The sequence below is a fragment of the Felis catus genome, chromosome C2 (assembly GCF_018350175.1).
Source record: "Felis catus isolate Fca126 chromosome C2, F.catus_Fca126_mat1.0, whole genome shotgun sequence".
Lineage (NCBI taxonomy): Eukaryota > Metazoa > Chordata > Mammalia > Carnivora > Felidae > Felis > Felis catus.
This window is the reverse complement of record NC_058376.1, coordinates 16789421-16808821: the sequence shown is the minus strand read 5'-3', so window position 1 is coordinate 16808821 and position 19401 is coordinate 16789421. Positions and strand designations below refer to the sequence as shown.

The following is a 19401-nucleotide window of genomic DNA, read 5'->3' as shown; positions in this document are numbered from 1 at the left end:
TATACACCACAGCACAGGGGAAGTGCCCAGCAGGTCCTCACCATGCCAGGGACTATCCAAAATGACCAAGCGGAAGAATTCCCCTCAGAAGAATCTCCAGGAAATAACAACAGCTAATGAGCTGATCAAAAAGGATTTAAATAATATAACAGAAAGTGAATTTAGAATAATAGTCATAAAATTAATCGCTGGGCTTGAAAACAGTATACAGGACAGCAGAGAATCTCTTGCTACAGAGATCAAGGGACTAAGGAGCAGTCACGAGGAGCTGAAAAACGCTTTAAATGAAATGCATAACAAAATGGAAACCACCACGGCTCGGATTGAAGAGGCAGAGGAGAGAATAGGTGAACTAGAAGATAAAGTTATGGAAAAAGAGGAAGCTGAGAAAAAGAGAGATAAAAAAAATCCAGGAGTATGAGGGGAAAATTAGAGAACTAAGTGATACATTAAAAAGAAATAATATATGCATAATTGGTATCCCAGAGGAGGAAGAGAGAGGGAAAGGTGCTGAAGGGGTACTTGAAGAAGTAATAGCTGAGAACTTCCCTGAACTGGGGAAGGAAAAAGGCATTGAAATCCAAGAGGCACAGAGAACTCCCTTCAGACGTAACTTGAATCGATCTTCTGCACGACATATCATAGTGAAACTGGCAAAATACAAGGATAAAGAGAAAATTCTGAAAGCAGCAAGGGGTAAACGTGCCCTCACATATAAAGGGAGACCTATAAGACTTGTGACTGATCTCTCTTTTGAAACTTGGCAGGCCAGAAAGAATTGGCACGAGATTTTCAGGGTGCTAGACAGAAAAAATATGCAGCCGAGAATCCTTTACCCAGCAAGTCTGTCATTTAGAATAGAAGGAAAGATAAAGGTCTTCCCAAACAAACAAAAACTGAAGGAATTTGTCACCACTAAACCAGCCCTACAAGAGATCCTAAGGGGGACCCTGTGAGACAAAGTCCCAGAGACATCACTACAAGCATAAAACATACAGACATCACAATGACTCTAAACCCGTATCTTTCTATAATAACACTGAATGTAAATGGATTAAATGCGCCAACCAAAAGACATAGGGTATCAGAATGGATAAAAAAACAAGACCCATCTATTTGCTGTCTACAAGAGACTCATTTTAGACCTGAGGACACCTTTAGATTGAGAGTGAGGGGATGAAGAACTATTTATCATGCGACTGGAAGCCAAAAGAAAGCTGGAGTAGCCATACTTATATCAGACAAACTAGACTTTAAATTAAAGGCTGTAACAAGAGATGAAGAAGGACATTATATAATAGTTACAGGGTCTATCCATCAGGAAGAGCTAACAATTATAAATGTCTATGCACCGAATACCGGAGCCCCCAAATATATAAAACAATTACTCATAAACATAAGCAACCTTATTGATAAGAATGTGGTAATTGCAGGGGACTTTAACACCCCACTTACAGAAATGGATAGATCATCTAGACACACGGTCAATAAAGAAACAAGGGCCCTGAATGAGACATTGGATCGGATGGACTTGACAGATGTATTTAGAACTCTGCATCCCAAAGCAACAGAATATACTTTCTTCTCGAGTGCACATGGAACATTCTCCAAGATAGATCATATATTGGGTCACAAAACAGCCCTTCATAAGTTTACAAGAATTGAAATTATACCATGCATACTTTCAGACCACAATGCTATGAAGCTTGAAATCAACCACAGAAAAAAGTCTGGAAAACCTCCAAAAGCATGGAGGTTAAAGAACACCCTACTAACGAATGAGTGGGTCAACCAGGCAATTAGAGAAGAAATTAAAAAATATATGGAAACAAACGAAAATGAAAATACAACAATCCAAATGCTTTGGGACGCAGCGAAGGCAGTCCTGAGAGGAAAATACATTGCAATCCAGGCCTATCTCAAGAAACAAGAAAAATCCCAAATACAAAATCTAACAGCACACCTAAAGGAAATAGAAGCAGAACAGCAAAGGCAGCCTAAACCCAGCAGAAGAAGAGAAATAATAAAGATCAGAGCAGAAATAAACAATATAGAATCTAAAAAAACTGTAGAGCAGATCAACAAAACCAAGAGTTGGTTTTTTGAAAAAATAAACAAAATTGACAAACGTCTAGCCAGGCTTCTCAAAAAGAAAAGGGAGATGACCCAAATAGATAAAATCATGAATGAAAATGGAATTATTACAGCCAATCCCTCAGAGATACAAACAATTATCAGGGAATACTATGAAAAATTATATGCCAACAAATTGGACAACCTGGAAGAAATGGACAAATTCCTGAACACCCACACTCTTCCAAAACTCAATCAGGAGGAAATAGAAAGCTTGAACAGACCCATAACCAGTGAAGAAATTGAATTGGTTATCAAAAATCTCCCAACAAATAAGAGTCCAGGACCAGATGGCTTCCCAGGGGAGTTCTACCAGACGTTTAAAGCAGAGATAATGCCTATCCTTCTCAAGCTATTCCAAGAAATAGAAAGGGAAGGAAAACTTCCAGACTCATTCTATGAAGCCAGTATTACTTTGATTCCTAAACCAGACAGAGACCCAGTAAAAAAAGAGAACTACAGGCCAATATCCCTGATGAATATGGATGCAAAAATTCTCAATAAGATACTAGCAAATCGAATTCAACGGCATATAAAAAGAATTATTCACCATGATCAAGTGGGATTCATTCCTGGGATGCAGGGCTGGTTCAACATTCGCAAATCAATCAACGTGATACATCACATTAACAAAAAAAAAAAGAGAAGAACCATATGATCCTGTCAATCGATGCAGAAAAGGCCTTTGACAAAATCCAGCACCCTTTCTTAATAAAAACCCTCGAGAAAGTCGGGATAGAAGGAACATACTTAAAGATCATAAAAGCCATTTATGAAAAGCCCACAGCTAACATCATCCTCAATGGGGAAAAACTGAGAGCTTTTTCCCTGAGATCAGGAACATGACAGGGATGCCCACTCTCACCGCTGTTGTTTAACATAGTGCTGGAAGTTCTAGCATCAGCAATCAGACAACAAAAGGAAATCAAAGGCATCAAAATTGGCAAAGATGAAGTCAAGCTTTCGCTTTTTGCAGATGGCATGATATTATACATGGAAAATCCGATAGACTCCACCAAAAGTCTGCTAGAACTGATACAGGAATTCAGCAAAGTTGCAGGATACAAAATCAATGTACAGAAATCAGTTGCATTCTTATACACTAACAATGAAGCAACAGAAAGACAAATAAAGAAACTGATCCCATTCACAATTGCACCAAGAAGCATAAAATACCTAGGAATAAATCTAACCAAAGATGTAAAGGATCTGTATGCTGAAAACTATAGAAAGCTTATGAAGGTAATTGAAGAAGATTTAAAGAAATGGAAAGACATTCCCTGCTCATGGATTGGAAGAATAAATATTGTCAAAATGTCAATACTACCCAAAGCTATCTACACATTCAGTGCAATCCCAATCAAAATTGCACCAGCATTCTTCTCGAAACTAGAACAAGCAATCCTAAAATTCATATGGAACCACAAAAGGCCCCGAATAGCCAAAGGAATTTTGAAGAAGAAGACCAAAGCAGGAGGCATCACAATCCCAGACTTTAGCCTCTACTACAAAGCTGTCATCATCAAGACAGCATGGTATTGGCACAAAAACAGACACATAGACCAATGGAATAGAATAGAAACCCCAGAACTAGACCCACAAACGTATGGCCAACTCATCTTTGACAAAGCAGGAAAGAACATCCAATGGAAAAAAGACAGCCTCTTTAACAAATGGTGCTGGGAGAACTGGGCAGCAACATGCAGAAGGTTGAAACTAGACCACTTTCTCATACCATTCACAAAAATAAACTCAAAATGGATAAAGGACCTGAATGTGAGACAGGAAACCATCAAAACCTTAGAGGAGAAAGCAGGAAAAGACCTCTCTGACCTCAGCCGTAGCAATCTCTTACTCGACACATCCCCAAAGGCAAGGGAATTAAAAGCAAAAGTGAATTACTTGGACCTTATGAAGATAAAAAGCTTCTGCACAGCAAAGGAAACAACCAACAAAACTAAAAGGCAACCAACGGAAGAGGAAAAGATATTTGCAAATGACATATCGGACAAAGGGCTAGTATCCAAAATCTATAAAGAGCTCACCAAACTCCACACCCGAAAAACAAATAACCCAGTGAAGAAATGGGCAGAAAACATGAATAGACACTTCTCTAAAGAAGACATCCGGATGGCCAACAGGCACATGAAAAGATGTTCAGCGTCGCTCCTTATCAGGGAAATACAAATCAAAACCACACTCAGGTATCACCTCACGCCAGTCAGAGTGGCCAAAATGAACAAATCAGGAGACTATAGATGCTGGAGAGGATGTGGAGAAACGGGAACCCTCTTGCACTGTTGGTGGGAATGCAAATTGGTGCAGCCGCTCTGGAAAGCAGTGTGGAGGTTCCTCAAAAAATTAAAAATAGACCTACCCTATGACCCAGCAATAGCACTGCTAGGAATTTATCCAAGGGATACAGGAGTACTGATGCATAGGGCCACTTGTACCCCAATGTTCATAGCAGCACTCTCAACAATAGCCAAATTATGGAAAGAGCCTAAATGTCCATCAACTGATGAATGGATAAAGAAATTGTGGTTTATATACACAATGGAATACTACGTGGCAATGAGAAAAATGAAATATGGCCTTTTGTAGCAACGTGGATGGAACTGGAGAGTGTGATGCTAAGTGAAATAAGCCATACAGAGAAAGACAGATACCATATGGTTTCACTCTTATGTGGATCCTGAGAAACTTAACAGGAACCCATGGGGGAGGGGAAGAAAAAAAAAAAAAAAGACGTTAGAGTGGGAGAGAGCCAAAGCATAAGAGACTGTTAAAAACTGAGAACAAACTGAGGGTTGATGGGGGGTGGGAGGGAGGAGAGGGTGGGTGATGGGTATTGAAGAGGGCACCTTTTGGGATGAGCACTGGGTGTTGTATGGAAACCAATTTGACAATAAATTTCATATATAAAATAAAAAAAAAAGTACCCTCCTCAATACCCATCACCCACCCTCCCCTCCCTCCCACCCCCTATCAACCCTCAGTTTGTTCTCAGTTTTTAAGTGTCTCTTATGCTTTGGCTCTCTCCCACTGGAACCTCCTTTTTTTTTTTTCTTCCCCTTCCCCATGGGTTTCTGTTAAGTTTCTCAGGATCCACCTAAGAGTGAAAACATATGGTATCTGTCTTTCTCTAGCCGAATTATGGAAAGAGCCTAAATGTCCATCAACTGATGAATGGATAAAGAAATTGTGGTTTATATACACAATGGAGTACTACGTGGCAATGAGAAAGAATGAAATATGGCCCTTTGTGGCAACGTGGATGGAACTGGAGAGTGTGATGCTAAGTGAAATCTTATATATTTCTGTTGGAAGTGGAAAATCATACATTCACTTTAGAAAACACTTTGACAGTTTTTAATAGAGTTAAAAAATACACATAAAATATGATGCAAAATCCCTTTTGAGGCATTTACTTAAGAGAAATAAAAGTGCACCCATCAAAAGCCCTGAACAAAAATGTTTATAGCATCCTTATCCTTAATATCTTCAAACTGGAAATTATTCCTCCATCAATACTCAAGAGAGGAGCACCTGGGTGGCTCAGTCAGTCAAGCATCTAACTCTTGGCTTCAGCTCAGGTTATGATCTCACAGTTTCATAGACTGGAGCGCCACATCGGGTTCCGAGCTGGCAGTGTGGAGACTGCTTGGTATTCTCTCTCCACCCCCCCTTCTCTGTGCCTCCCCAACTCGTGTTGTCTCTGTCTCTCTCAAACTAAGTACATAAATTTTTTAAAAATAGCTGAAGAGATAAACAAGTTGTATATATTTCACATATTCATACAATGGAATATTAATTACAGAAAAGAACAAACTACTGATATGTACAATTGATTCATGTATGAAACTGAAAAAACTATGCTGAGCAAAAGAAGCCAGACACAAAGTGGCACAAAATGAGTAATTGATTGCATCCTAATTCTAGAAGAGAAAAACTAATATTTCATAATAAAAATCATATCAAAGGCACACAAACCTGCATGTGGTTGTTTACGTGTTATTGCTAAAGCTTGGAAGCAACCAAAATGTCCTTCAGTGGGTGAATGAATAAATAAACTGTGGTAAATAAATTGCACAGAAAAGAAATGAGTTCTCAAGCCATGAAAATACATGGAGGAATGTCTTTCTTAAACACATATTACTCCGCAAAAGAAGCCAATCTAAAAAGGCTACATATACTGTAGGATTCCAACTATATGACATTGTGGAAAAGGCAAAATTGGAGAAAAAGTTCAATGGTTGTGATGAATCTGTAGGGGAAAGAAAGATAATGAGATGGAACACAAAGGATTTTTAGGGCAGTGAAACTAGTCTCTATGATACCATAATGATGGATACATCTCCTTATACATTAGACAAAACCTATAGAAAGTAAAACCCGAAGAACAAACTCTAATGTAAACCATAGGTGATAATGATGTGTCCAAGTAGGTTTATCATTTGAAATATACATGATAGTGGGGAGGCTGTTCATGTTTGAGATCAAGGGATGTGTGGCAACTTTCTACTTTCTGCTCAATTATATTGTGAACTTAAATTTCTAAATAATAAAGTCTATATAAAAGGAAAATAAATACCAAGTTTGACTCATCTAGGGTATTTGTCTTTTATTGCAAAGAAAAATGAATAGACCTTCTGAAATGATGGAAATGTTCTAGCTATAACTTGATTGGGATAGTAGCAATATGAGTGTATATATTTTTCCAAACTCAAGCACTGTATACTCAATATGGATGGATTTTGTTGTATATAAATTATGCCTCAATAAATGTGATTTGAAATACTTTTTAAAAATCATTTCAACAGAGGCGGCGTTGGGTAGACATGGTGGTTGGTGATTCAGAGAAAAAGGTATATATAGAAATAAGAATATGAAGTATTCAAGCTCCCCCAGTTAATGACTCTCCTTTACGCAAGCATTTTGGACTATGTCCTTGAAATGCCCTTCCACTTTGATTCTGGTGTTAGTCATGTGACTTTCTTTGGTCAATGATAGAATAGTCAGCGTGGTGCCTGCTGAAGCTTGCAGGGTATGTGTTCATTTCTGTTCTGAAACTCTTGCTTGACTGGGCTTGCTCATTCTTAAGTCACTGCCCTAAATAAGAAAACTTGTTTAGTCTAGAATACTGGATTGATGGAAGAGAGATACATAACAGCTATCTTTTCCCAATCACCCTAGATAAATTGCTTATAAATAATCCAACAGCCTCACATTACATGTGAGGAAATATAGCTGAGATAAGAAGATTTTCCCAATGGAGCCCAACCTAAATAGTTGACCCACTATAATATGATTTCTAAATGATTCATAATATATAACTATTAAACGTATTTTGACATTGTAATTTAAAGGAGGAGTCAAATGTTTAAAAAAGGATTTTCATATATATGTGAAATATATATATGAAATATATAAAATATATTATACATAATATAATTATATATATAATTAGAAATTTAAGGTTAGAAAACTTCTAAACAAATTAATACACTATAATTCAAATTTTTGGTGATTTTTTTCTTTAACAGAAGCCAGCACTGGGTTGAGTCATTAATAATTCTTATGTTTAAAGTATTTTCTTTCTGCTGTGAGATCCCATGACTTTCCAGGATCATTCACATCTACCATCTGTTTTCTTCCTTATTTCAAAGCAAAACTGTTATTTCTTATTTCTATCTGTATCTGTATCTCTATCTCTATCTCTCTCTATCTCTATCTCTATGTCTCCATCTCTCTGTCTCTGTTTCTCTGTCTCTCTCTCCCTGCCTCTCTTTCTCCTTCTCTCTTTTTCTCTCCCCCACTGCTCTCCTTTCTTTTCTGTTCCCTCTCCTTCTTTCTCTGTTGGTCAACTTGAAAATTTCAGTACAATTTCTGCAAACTAGAACACTAGGATGTAGTTCATTTTGCAAATCTACGTCATATAAAATGAATTATTTTAGAAAGAGCTCTGTGAGGTTTTTAGCCTTTAAAAAAAATGGTACTAGGATTCTGTGCCATGGATACTCTTTAATCTGATGAAAGAGGGATTAGGCAATCTCTTGTGAAAAAAAAATTTTTATGGTAGTAATATTTTCCCTGAAGTTTTAGTTCCTAAAACTTAAGTGACAGATGTTAACTAAATTATCGTGATAATCATTTGTGATATATACATATATCATTATGCCGTACACCAAAAACTAATAATAAGTAAATTATATCTCAGTTTAATAAGAAATACATTAGTTCGAAGGGCATGTGCAAGGGGGAAAATGATGAGTCAATACCAGCTGTGTTATGTTTCCCAGATTTAGCTAAACTTTATTATCCAGAACTATTAAGGAAACTATTCATATTCTTCATGCTGCAAATTGAATTGCTTATCATAAACCCCATTTTAACCTTTCAGAAGTAGAAGGGAAAAGTTAAAATTGTTGCTTTCTGATCATAATACTGAATAAAAACATTATTATTATTAATGCATGGAGTGGTCATTGAGAAATCTTGTAATAAATTTTTATAGTAAGCTACACCTTTGATAACTCACATATTTTCTGTTACTTCATGAATTAAATATCTACTCTTTTTGTTAACTTTATGATGCCTATTGTTTTAATCTCATCACCTCTAGAAATGTTGAAATTCTTATTCATCAATCTTAGTACTTGCTTATTACACTCAAACTTACATTTCCCACCTGGCCACTGTCCCTCCAAAAATAGAATATGATGAGAAACGGTTGCTTCTCTTGACTAAAATTGGACATAATAGGTAATAAGTTATCCATTATCTACCTGTAAAACCAAAGCATGAATAACCACAAGCTATCTGAGAAGTGGGGGTTCATACACCTTATGTTTGTAATAACAAAAGCAACTTTCAATCTGTACCTCCAAATACCCTTTGATCCACACATCCTCCAAATCAAATCAGTAAAATCCTCCCACTATGCTTTATTTTATTTTTACATTTATTTATTTATTTATTTATTTATTTATTTATTTATTTATGTATTTATGTATTTGAGAGAGAGAGCACGCGCACACGCAAGCAGGAGAGAGGCAGAGAGAGAGGGAGAGAGAGAGAGAATCTTAAGAGGCTCAGTGTGGAGCCTGACAAGGGGCTTGATTCCTTGATCATGACCTGTGCCAAAATCAAGAGTCAGATGCTGAACCAACTGAGCCACCCAGGCGCCCACCCCCATCCTCGCCCTGTTACACTTTAATATAAGGGTCAGCAAACTTTTTGTGCAAAGGACCAGATAAATTTTCTGAGGCACATAATAGTCTCTGTCACATATTCTCCTTTGATTTTTTTCTTTAGTTTTTAAAACAACTCTTCAAAATGTTAAAACCACTCCTAGTTCCTAAGGCATAAAAAAGCATAGAATAATACCCTTATGGTTTTAAATTTAATGATCAGTTCACTACCAGAAAGTTGTCCCCCTAAATACATAATTTTTAAATATTTTAATTTTTAATGTTTTGTTGAAGTATGGTCTACAGACTATATATCTTTTCTGGGCCTCTACCTCTGAAGTTAGAATGGGTGTATTCAGCTGCCGTACAGATAAACCCAAAATTGCAGAGTTTTTATCTGGACATCGGTTTAAGTTTCGCTAGTGTAAGTTTTTATCAGCAGTTGGTGGGGGGATGGGGTGTGCCAAAAAATCATTCGGGGATCTAGGTTGAAGGAAATTCTATCTTCAACACACAGTTTGCAAATCCTGAGAACACGCTGAATATTGACATATGATTAGCAGGCTGGGGTAAAGAGAGAGAATTGGTGGTGGGAAGTAGCTTCTTGTGAACCAAGGATGTAGGTCCACATTCTATTAGATGAGCTCAGTCATGTGACCACAACTGGCTGGATAGTGGAATCACACTGGGCATCTAAAAGAGAGAAACAAATTTGATAAATGGCTAGTACATACAGACAAATAAGGCTCCTTTAACAGAAATTCAATTTTAAAGGAAATTTGCTACAAGTCGAACATTTTCTTAAACACAAGGACTCTTCAGGTAAATTAATTTAAATGACCTTTTCCTGATTTTATAATCTGGAGAAAGAAAGAAAGAAAGAAAGAAAGAAAGAAAGAAAGAAAGAAAGAAAGAAAGAAAGAAAGAAAGAAAGAAAGAAAGAAAGAAAGAAAGAAAGAAAGAAAAGGGAAGGAAGGAAGGAAGGAAGGAAGGAAGGAAGGAAGGAAGGAAGGAAGGAAGAAGGAAGGAAGTTAACTTCTCATATTTGAGTCATAGTACCTTCCGGAAACATAAACCAGATATTAATAAGCAGCCACACTAATAATTCAGTGAAGTGATAAAAGAGAGACTAAACAGCAAGATCATTTATGTGAGATATCCATGTATAATTAATGATCTTTATATTCATGTGGAATAATGCTTATTCATGTCTGATGGGCAAGGTTTAATTCATCCAAGACTGAGCCCTTCCTCTTGGCCTGTCAGAAAAAACAGTTGCTGTCTCACAAACCTTCATATAAACCAAATTTGACACTGTGATTAAGGCGTTCAATTCTTAATCATCCGAAAGGCATGGATCCTAATCCAGAGAATGGGCTGGCAAGATAGGACAGGAGCAAAGTTTCTGTCCTATCAAGTGGCTAATGGAGAGGTCAAGTTCTGAAATCTTGCAGCTCAGAAGCCCCACGGTCATGAGGCCAGGACTCTTCTCGAGGACTGATAGCCTTCCCTGCTAGACCTTGTGTCGCTCTGAAATAAATAAGCGACTCATGAGTTTTCCCCAGTGAATGCGGCACCGACATCCAGGAGGAAGGTGCCACTTAACCATCGCCCTGATTTGCATGGCAATGTTATTTTTCCTTATGTACTTTTAAGTTTTTATTTACTTTACAGGGTAACGCTCACCTTAGGATTTATATTCCTTCCATTCATTTTTCTCCACTTTTTTCATCTTTATATTTTTAATCTTATCTTCTATGGAACTGGGAGTTTTTTAAAGGGAGAGTCAAGTATAGATGTGAGGAGAAAGGAAAAAAGAACCATGAAACTAAATATGCCATAAATTTCTACTAATAAATAAGATATTTCATTAATTCCATTTTAGTGTTGTGCGGTAGCTATGCTACTCAGATGTTGCCATATTCATTCAACAACAACCTCCAATAGTATCTGAATTTTACCAGGACCACAAAGGTAGAAAGCATAGAGCACAAATATGTCAGGGTGTTTAATAAATCATCCAAACATGTTTATGTTTGAGTCTAGGTTGTTTTATAGGAAATTGTTGGATCACCTATTTATAAGGAATAAGCTTCTTTATAGTTTTCATTCCACAGCTAAACCTTCACAGAACAGGGACATTTCCAATTCTTTGATCTTTCCAGGAAAGATATAGTGCAAATATAGTGATTCTCAAACTAGTTAATGAAAGATTAAAGATAGGTAACTTACTTAAATATTACCAAAAAATCGTGTAAATATGTAGTATGCATAAGTTGTTTTTATCATATACACAGAATTTTTTAAAATGCATCTTAAGACCTTGGGTGGAAATGCACTTACATTAGGTGTCCTTTTAAATGAATTTTTTCAGGGGGCGCCTGGGTGGCTCAGTCGGTTAAGCAACCTACCTGGGCTCAGGTCATTATCTCACGGTTTGTGAGTTCCAGCCCCACGTGGGGCTCTGTGCTGACAGCTCTGAGCCTAGAGCCTACTTCGGATTCTGTGTCTCCTTCTCTCTCTGCCCCTCCCCCACTTGTGCTCTGTCTCTATCTATCAAAAATAAATAAGTCTAGAAAAAATTAAATTATTTCAGGCATGTAAATTATTACATTAAGGGGTTCACTCATTCAATCTTTATGTTATTGTCAATTTTTTTATTGCTCTACCTTTCTTTGAGTGGTATAGAGAGAGAACTTGTAAGCTATTTTCCAAGCGGCAATATCCAACATCTCGGCTGGCTTTGATGTTGGCACAGGGTTTGTTACATGGTCATACTGCTCTTACACGTCCAGCTGGCTTCAAGTCTTCTGAAACATCAGTTTTCATGACTAAATGTTGATTAAAATAATATCAAGGTTTTAACTATAATATTGGAGAATTAACTTGTAACTATTTTAACATAAAAGGATTTATTTTGGTGTCAAGGATGGGGGTCAGGTAGCTGTATCGTATTCTACTGATAGTGGAGACCAATCTTAAACAAACGTAGGAGATAAAAAAAAAAATCCACTCTCCATTGTGATCCTTCATGTCACGATAGAAGGCACAACCAGGGAAGGGATTTAATAGAAAAACAGCACAGAATGGCACTGGAGTGTTTTGTTTTGTTTTAAGTTTTCTTTAAATTCCCCAGTTAGTTAACATACAGTGTAATATTAGTTTCAGGTGTACAATACAATGATTCAACACTTTCATACAACATCCAGTGCTCATCACGACAAGTACACCCCTTAATTCCCATCACCTATTTCACCCATTCCCCCCACTCACCTACCCTCTGGTAGGTTACCTCTGGTAACCATCAGCTTGTTCTCTGTAGTCAAGAATCTGTTTTAGGGGGTGCTGTGTTGGCTCAGTCAGTTAAGCAACTAACTTGATTTCGGCTCAGGTCCGCATTAGGCATGGAGCCTGCTTGGGATTCTCTCTCTCCCTCTCCCTGTGCCCTTCCCCCAAATCTCTCTCTCTCTCTGTCTCAAAAAGAGTCTGTTTCTTGGTTTGTCTCTGTTCTTTTTTTTTTTTAATGTTTTGATCTAATTGTTTTGTAATGAAACAAGAAAAAATTATAACTTAAGAATGTATATTTCTAGGTTTGCACTAAAAAACAAATGATAGTTACTTATATGCAGCAACATTATTTGTTTTCTAGCCAGAAATTCATGACTGATCCTAAGAATCCTTCTTCCTGACATTGACATATCCAGCTCTGGAGCCTCAGTTTTATTTAACATTTGAAGGCATTTTTTTTAGAATTGTTATTATTTACAACAATTGGAAGATTATTGATTTAAACTTTTCTCTCAGAAGAAAAATGAATCATGCTAAGCTTTGTCTAATTTGCAAAGAAGGAAAGGGACGAGAAAATTATAAATGTAACTTTCTAGTTCTTTTATGATTGGAAGAGTTATTTTTTGTAACCAATAATTTCATAGAGTTCTACCTATCAGTTTAATAGACTCCATACTTAATAAATATCATGAGATATTATATTTAAAATAATTTTGTTGCTAATGTTTCTTACCTGTCACATTTGGTTAGAGCAAGTCTACATTATACTTCACCATAAAACAATGATTAATCGGCCACAAATATCACTAATATCCTGTATTTAAAGTCCTAATTTAAAGAAATAGAAGATTTCCACAATGACTTTATGATTGAAAATGAATTCTAGTTGCAAATTACAAGAAGGGAAACATGTTTATTTGAATGAATGGTTAATTTCTATTATGATTAATTCACCTCTAAGTGCATTTAGAAGTGAAATTGGAATTACTAAGAGCAGAATATTAAAATATAATCCAATTATATGTGATACAATGCATTGATTATAAATATATCAATACATCATTTTCTCTCAGAAGTCACAAGAAATCTTTGCATATCACTGAATTATATTTTGTTTCTAAGTGCTAGAGGTTGTAAACAAAATCTGTCCTATTCAGATTACTACCGTAGTCTTTCTTCTCCTGAAGATATTAGATATATACAATATGGAGTACACATATACTGAAATGCCTTCTTCATTCAAAATAAGCTACACAAATTTCAACTATTGAAGTGTGTTTCATGTAATTCACTCCTTAAGGTCTATTGAAACATGATATTTGCCCTTCTGGTAAGTACACTAAACCCCTGTACTTCACAGCATTTTCTTTCCCTTTTATATGTCAATTCTTAACTGTCCCTTAATCTGTCCCTCCTACCCTATGCTGTTCCAAAAAATTAAAATAAAAACTATATTGGTTCAATGAATAGTCTAATTTTATACGCTAAGACCTAGAGACTAAGGGAGTCTCCAGTCTTTCTTCACAGACTAACACAAGATAATGAAAGAATCTGGAAACTTGTCACTAACTAGTTCTATGATCGTGGCAAAGTCATTTACTCTATCTGTCCTTGGTTCCTTGTTTGTAAAATGAGGAAGTTTAACTAACAATCTCTTCAAAGTCCCACCTTGGACATAAATTTCTATGGTGTAAACCTCAATCAGAATTAATACATATTTTTTAAACTTAAAAAAAGAGGGTGCCTGGGTGGCTCAGACTATTAAGCATCTGACTTTTTTTTAGTTAGCTAATATACAGTACAATATTGGTTTCAGAAATAGAGTTTAGTGATTCATCATTTAGATACAATACCCAGTGCTCATCACAAGTGCCCTTCTTAATACTTATCACTCATCTAACCCAACTCTATGATTATAAGTTAAACACTGGACTCTTGATTTTGGCTCTGGTCATGATTTCACAGTTGTGAGATCAAGCCCTGCCTTGAGCTCAGCACTGAGCATGGAGGCTACTTGGGGTTTTCTCTCTCTCTCCCTCTGCCCCTCCAGCTTTCACACTCTCTGTCTCTCTCAAAATAAATAAAGAACTTTAAAAAATACATATTTTTGAAATGATGAGTGGAATGGAGATGGAAAGTAATAATTTGGATGGTTTGCTAATTGATGTAAGCTAAAAATAAATCTTAAAAAGCATCACACATCTTTTATTTAATTAATTTATTTATTTTGAGAGAGAGAGAGACAGAGAGAGAGAGAGCAGGGAGGAGGGGCAGAGAGATGGGGAGAGAAAGAATCCCAAGCAGTCTCCTGCAATGACAGTGCAAAGCCTGAGGCAGGGCTTGATCTCACGAACCTGTGAGATCATGACCTGAGCCGAAATCAAGAGGTGGACACTTAACCGACTGAGCTACCCAGGAGCCCCAAAAGCATCACACATCTTAAGTGTCCATATGACAATAGTCGCTATTATAAGTGGCTTTGCTATTTAGATTGAAGGATTTACCTATGCCAATTCACTTGTGCTGAAACTCTGTTTATACTTCCAAATGTAGCACATCCAGTGACAGAAAAATGTTGCTCACTAATTGAACTACCCAAACCTTATGCAGATTTTTGCCAAAGTAGCACTTTTAAAAGTAATTGATCCACCCCTACTGAATGTTTTTTCAAAAAGTCACTTCCCTTGGATTACAAGCAACAACCAACCAGTGGAAATTTTTACAAAACTCTTGGCTTTCTGTATTAACCTAAGAGCAGATGGATATTTCCCCACTACACATGAAACAAATTGTTTCTCTTTGGATAGGTTTTCCCACTAAACAAACTTTTGTCATTGAAATCTATGTTTAGATTTGGGATGTTGGGACATCACCAAGTTAAATAGATGTTTGCTTAAATGTCTGTTTTATTTTGCTGATTCAGAAACATGTTAATTGTTCTGTGAATTCAGTGATTATATCAATTATTATCTAAATAATTACTTTGTCAAAGGGTGGTACTTCTAACGTTTGATTTCTTTGGCTCTTTATATAAGACTTCATTCTTATATAAATTACTTAAACTATAATACATTTATTTTCCCTGAATACAAATGAAGCGTTTTCAATTTGTGTGTGTGTGTGTGTGTGTGTGTGTGTGTGTGTGTGTGTGTGTGAGACAATCACATTTTGCTCAAATTTGTCCACAGAGAAGCTCAAGACCAGCAAAACCCATAGCTGTTGCTTAATGGAAAATTTAAAAAAGAAAGGATTTTTCAAAAGTTCATACCTATATTTATTTTGGGCAACTTGCCCCTTCTCAATCTCAGTTCCCTGTGTGTAAAATGATGAGTTTGCATTAAATGATTTCCAAAGTCTTTCCAACCCTGAATTACCAGGACTCTATGACCCCATTTACAAGCCTTCCTCAGCTAATTTACCACAGATGTACTCTTGTCCAATATCAATGCCAATAAACACTGAGAAACAGCTAATAAGAAGCTAAATGTTTTTGATGGTGCAAACAGATATTGATATAAATGAAAGCACAGTCTAGTTCTCATTAGATAGAACTGGATTTCTTCAGTCATTCTTTGTGGTACTTACTACATATAAGGTTGGTTTTCCCCCTAACTTCAGTGTATTATCCCGGGATCTTTTCCATCCTCGCTTTATTCTTCATCTTCTTTATACTCTATAGATCCCAAGGGATTGAGTTGAGCAAAGCATTAGTTGTTTTCCAAGCCTCATCTTATCCTTCTCCTCACCCAATTGTTCACATGCCCCATGTATGGCCGTAAAGTGTACATTTCTGAAGGATCAATATGGTTACAGATTAAGAATAAAAAGACCTGTGGAAAATACTGGTTTTTGTTTACAGCACACTAATCCCATCCTCTCTCTTATTAATAGACCTCATCAGACAACAATATTCCCAGCTTCAGAAAATGAATCTAAGTCAATGAAGATAATTCTGTTTTTCAAAGAACTATTAAATTTGCCAATTTTCCTTGCTCTCTGACCAATTCTGGACTCTAAGAATTAAAGGAAGTCAGCTGGAGGACTTTAAGTTTCCTGATCAAGGAGACCATGACCATTGGTACCATCCACTTCCCCCTTTTCCTTATCTTGAAGGCTAGGGTTGGAGTTGCCATCGTGCCATCATGAGGAAAGACCAAGAGGAACAGATCGAGAAAAGGACCAAGAAAAGACTAAGAGAAGCATGCCGAAGTCCTAACATTATTAAATGGCTGAACCAAAACCACAACAACCATAGATGTCTAGTCTTCTCATATGAGAGAAAAGTCAAAATGTTCATTTGTGGCAAATACGCTGATGGGCTGCCTAGATTACCGCTCCCCCTGCCCCCACACACATACACCGCCCCTTCAGGATTAAAGGACTTAATCTCCCAGCCACTAGGAAAGTTATGGATTGTCATCTGTCTGCTGTCAATCCCTTTTCCAGAATTGTTCCAGCTAAAGAATGCCTCCTGACTTGAGGATATGTCCTCTTCTGGGGGAACTCATATTCAATGACTGGTTGATGTGCGGTGCAAACACCTCAACACAAGATAACCATCTCTAAGAGCCATCTTATCTTTGGCACTCACCGTAGCATGGCTGGGGTCTTGTTATAAAGAAACTTTAGCCCAACTATCTTTCCAGAGTCTTGCTTCCTTCACATCCCCTAGGATGATATTTCTGAAAATATTTCCTCTAAAAAGTTCTGATGCTAACCTCTTTCCCCAGTTTGCTTCTGACAAAACCAAATTACAATATATGCTTAATCCACTGTTAGACGGTATGTTTTTTGTGGCCAAAATTGTTCCTAATTTATACATGAAGGCATGAGACAATTGGGAGACTAGTAAAGTCTAGTAAAGAAGAGACTAGTAAAGAAACCACGGGGTAAAACTGTTTTAGACCCCAATAAAAGAGACTTTGTAAGTGTAATAAAAAACTTGTGACTTTTCATGGGTTAGGGATCAAATCCAAGCTTGGTTACTTAACCAACCATATAAATTTAAGCAAAACATTTAAGCCTCTTTAAAGTTCATTTTCCTCTAATGTTAAGTGTAATAATAATGTATTTCTTCTTAATTTTTTTAGTGAATAATAAAAAGGTAACAGATGTAAAGCATACAGCATGTATAATCATCCCTTGACCATCTTTGGTGAGGCTTTAACAAAGTAGCACATGAATAATAGCTAACACATAAAGTCTCCACTCTATAAACATAGTTATTATTATTACATTAACTTAAGAATTGTGTTCGTGAAAGGAAACTGGTCTAAAATTATAATTCCAGATGTGAGCACCCAAACACCTATCTTGCACAACTAACTTTTGGCATTTATTAATTTCTTCTTTCAATTTTATTTTAAAATACGTGTGTGGTCCAAGGTCCACATTGGAATTTACAGAAGTGGCAGGAGTGGGGAGATCTGGGGAATGGGAATTATGGGTGCACATTGAGTACTGTCTCTGAGAACCCTCAGAGGGGACCCAGTGGAGCACAGCTTAGCCTTGGACCCAAAACACAAAAATCCTTTAGATGGGGTGCCCATGCCACTCTTACCCAAGATCTGGACCTAAGACCTTTATGTGGACACTTCTGTGACAATTTTGACAGGCACTTTTTCCTTTATGCATGGGGGTTTGGGGGCAGGCATTTGTTCCTCACAGTGGGCATGCTACTTCTGCATCTGAAACTTTGGGGCATATAGTATATACTCAGTAACTATTTACTGATCCTGAAACATCATATCAACTCTATGCCTTTAACAGTAAAGAATTAATTCTTCCTCTGAGTTAGTCAGAAAGACTGCTTAGCCAAAAGATCAATAATTATCTTTCATTCTTTACATTAAAAAAAAAAAAAAGTAAGTCAGTGTTTCAGGAACGTCGTCTCTTAGAACAAAGGGAAAGAAATGTTGGAAATGTTACTATAGAAGAACCATTGATAAAGTGAGGCTTGTTCATGGTAATTAACATACCTCAGCCACTATACAATTTGCTCATGAACAAAGACTTTCTTCTCTTAAGAAATTCATGGTCTGGTAGGAAAGTTAATGGTTAAAGTCAATGTGGTGAGAGCCCCTGAGGAAGTACATTGGCTTGCCACCATCGGAATTTGGATAGAAGTGGGAAGACTGCCAAGATAGGTATATCAAGGTTCAGTTTCTATTAAGAGCCACAAGTCCCCAGGGAACAACAATTACTGGGCAGATTGCTATTGTAGTTAGGCTCCAGCTCTACATTTCTAGAAGAGGTTGCAAACTGGCAACTTGCAAGCTGAACCTGGCTCACAGATATGTTTTATTTGGCTCCTAAACTGTTTCTTTTTTTTTAAAAAAATGTTACCAACATTTAAAACTGGGAAATTTCACATAAAAATCCAGATTTCTGGCTTCTGTTGAAAAAAATTGAAAATACCTGGCAACACTGGGCTTACGTGCCTGTGTGATAATTGGCTAGATATCTATGATGGCTTTCCAACAAGAAAGGAATGTGGCCTTCTGTTTAACACAGTCCCTACCACTCTCTAATATTCTCCACTTCTGAACATGAGTGTCACTGGACGTTTATCACTATACCTGTAGTTTTAAAGAGTAAAGAAATATTTCTTTGTAGACATCTACATCTTTATAAAAAACAAGATAAAACAGATTTTAAAAATGAGACCATTTCTTGGGACACCTGGGTGCCTCAGTTGGTTGAGTGTCCAACTCTTGATTTTTGCTTGGTCATGATCTCACAGTCGAGGTGTTGAGTCTGAGTTGGGCTCCATGCTCACAGCATGGAA

At 36.8% G+C, this 19401-nt stretch overlaps 2 long non-coding RNA genes across 2 annotated transcripts in view; both read right to left on the bottom strand.

Moving 5' to 3' along the window:
* Positions 1-19401, bottom strand: part of LOC123379886 — a 143211-nt gene that overhangs the window by 41050 nt on the left and 82760 nt on the right. The window lies entirely within an intron of this gene.
* The window catches only part of LOC111562347, a 42973-nt gene continuing 32845 nt past the window's right edge, over positions 9274-19401 (bottom strand). Inside the window, exon 4 of the long non-coding RNA XR_002745549.2 lies at positions 9274-10019. This is a non-coding gene — a long non-coding RNA (uncharacterized LOC111562347). The remainder of the gene's footprint in view (positions 10020-19401) is intronic.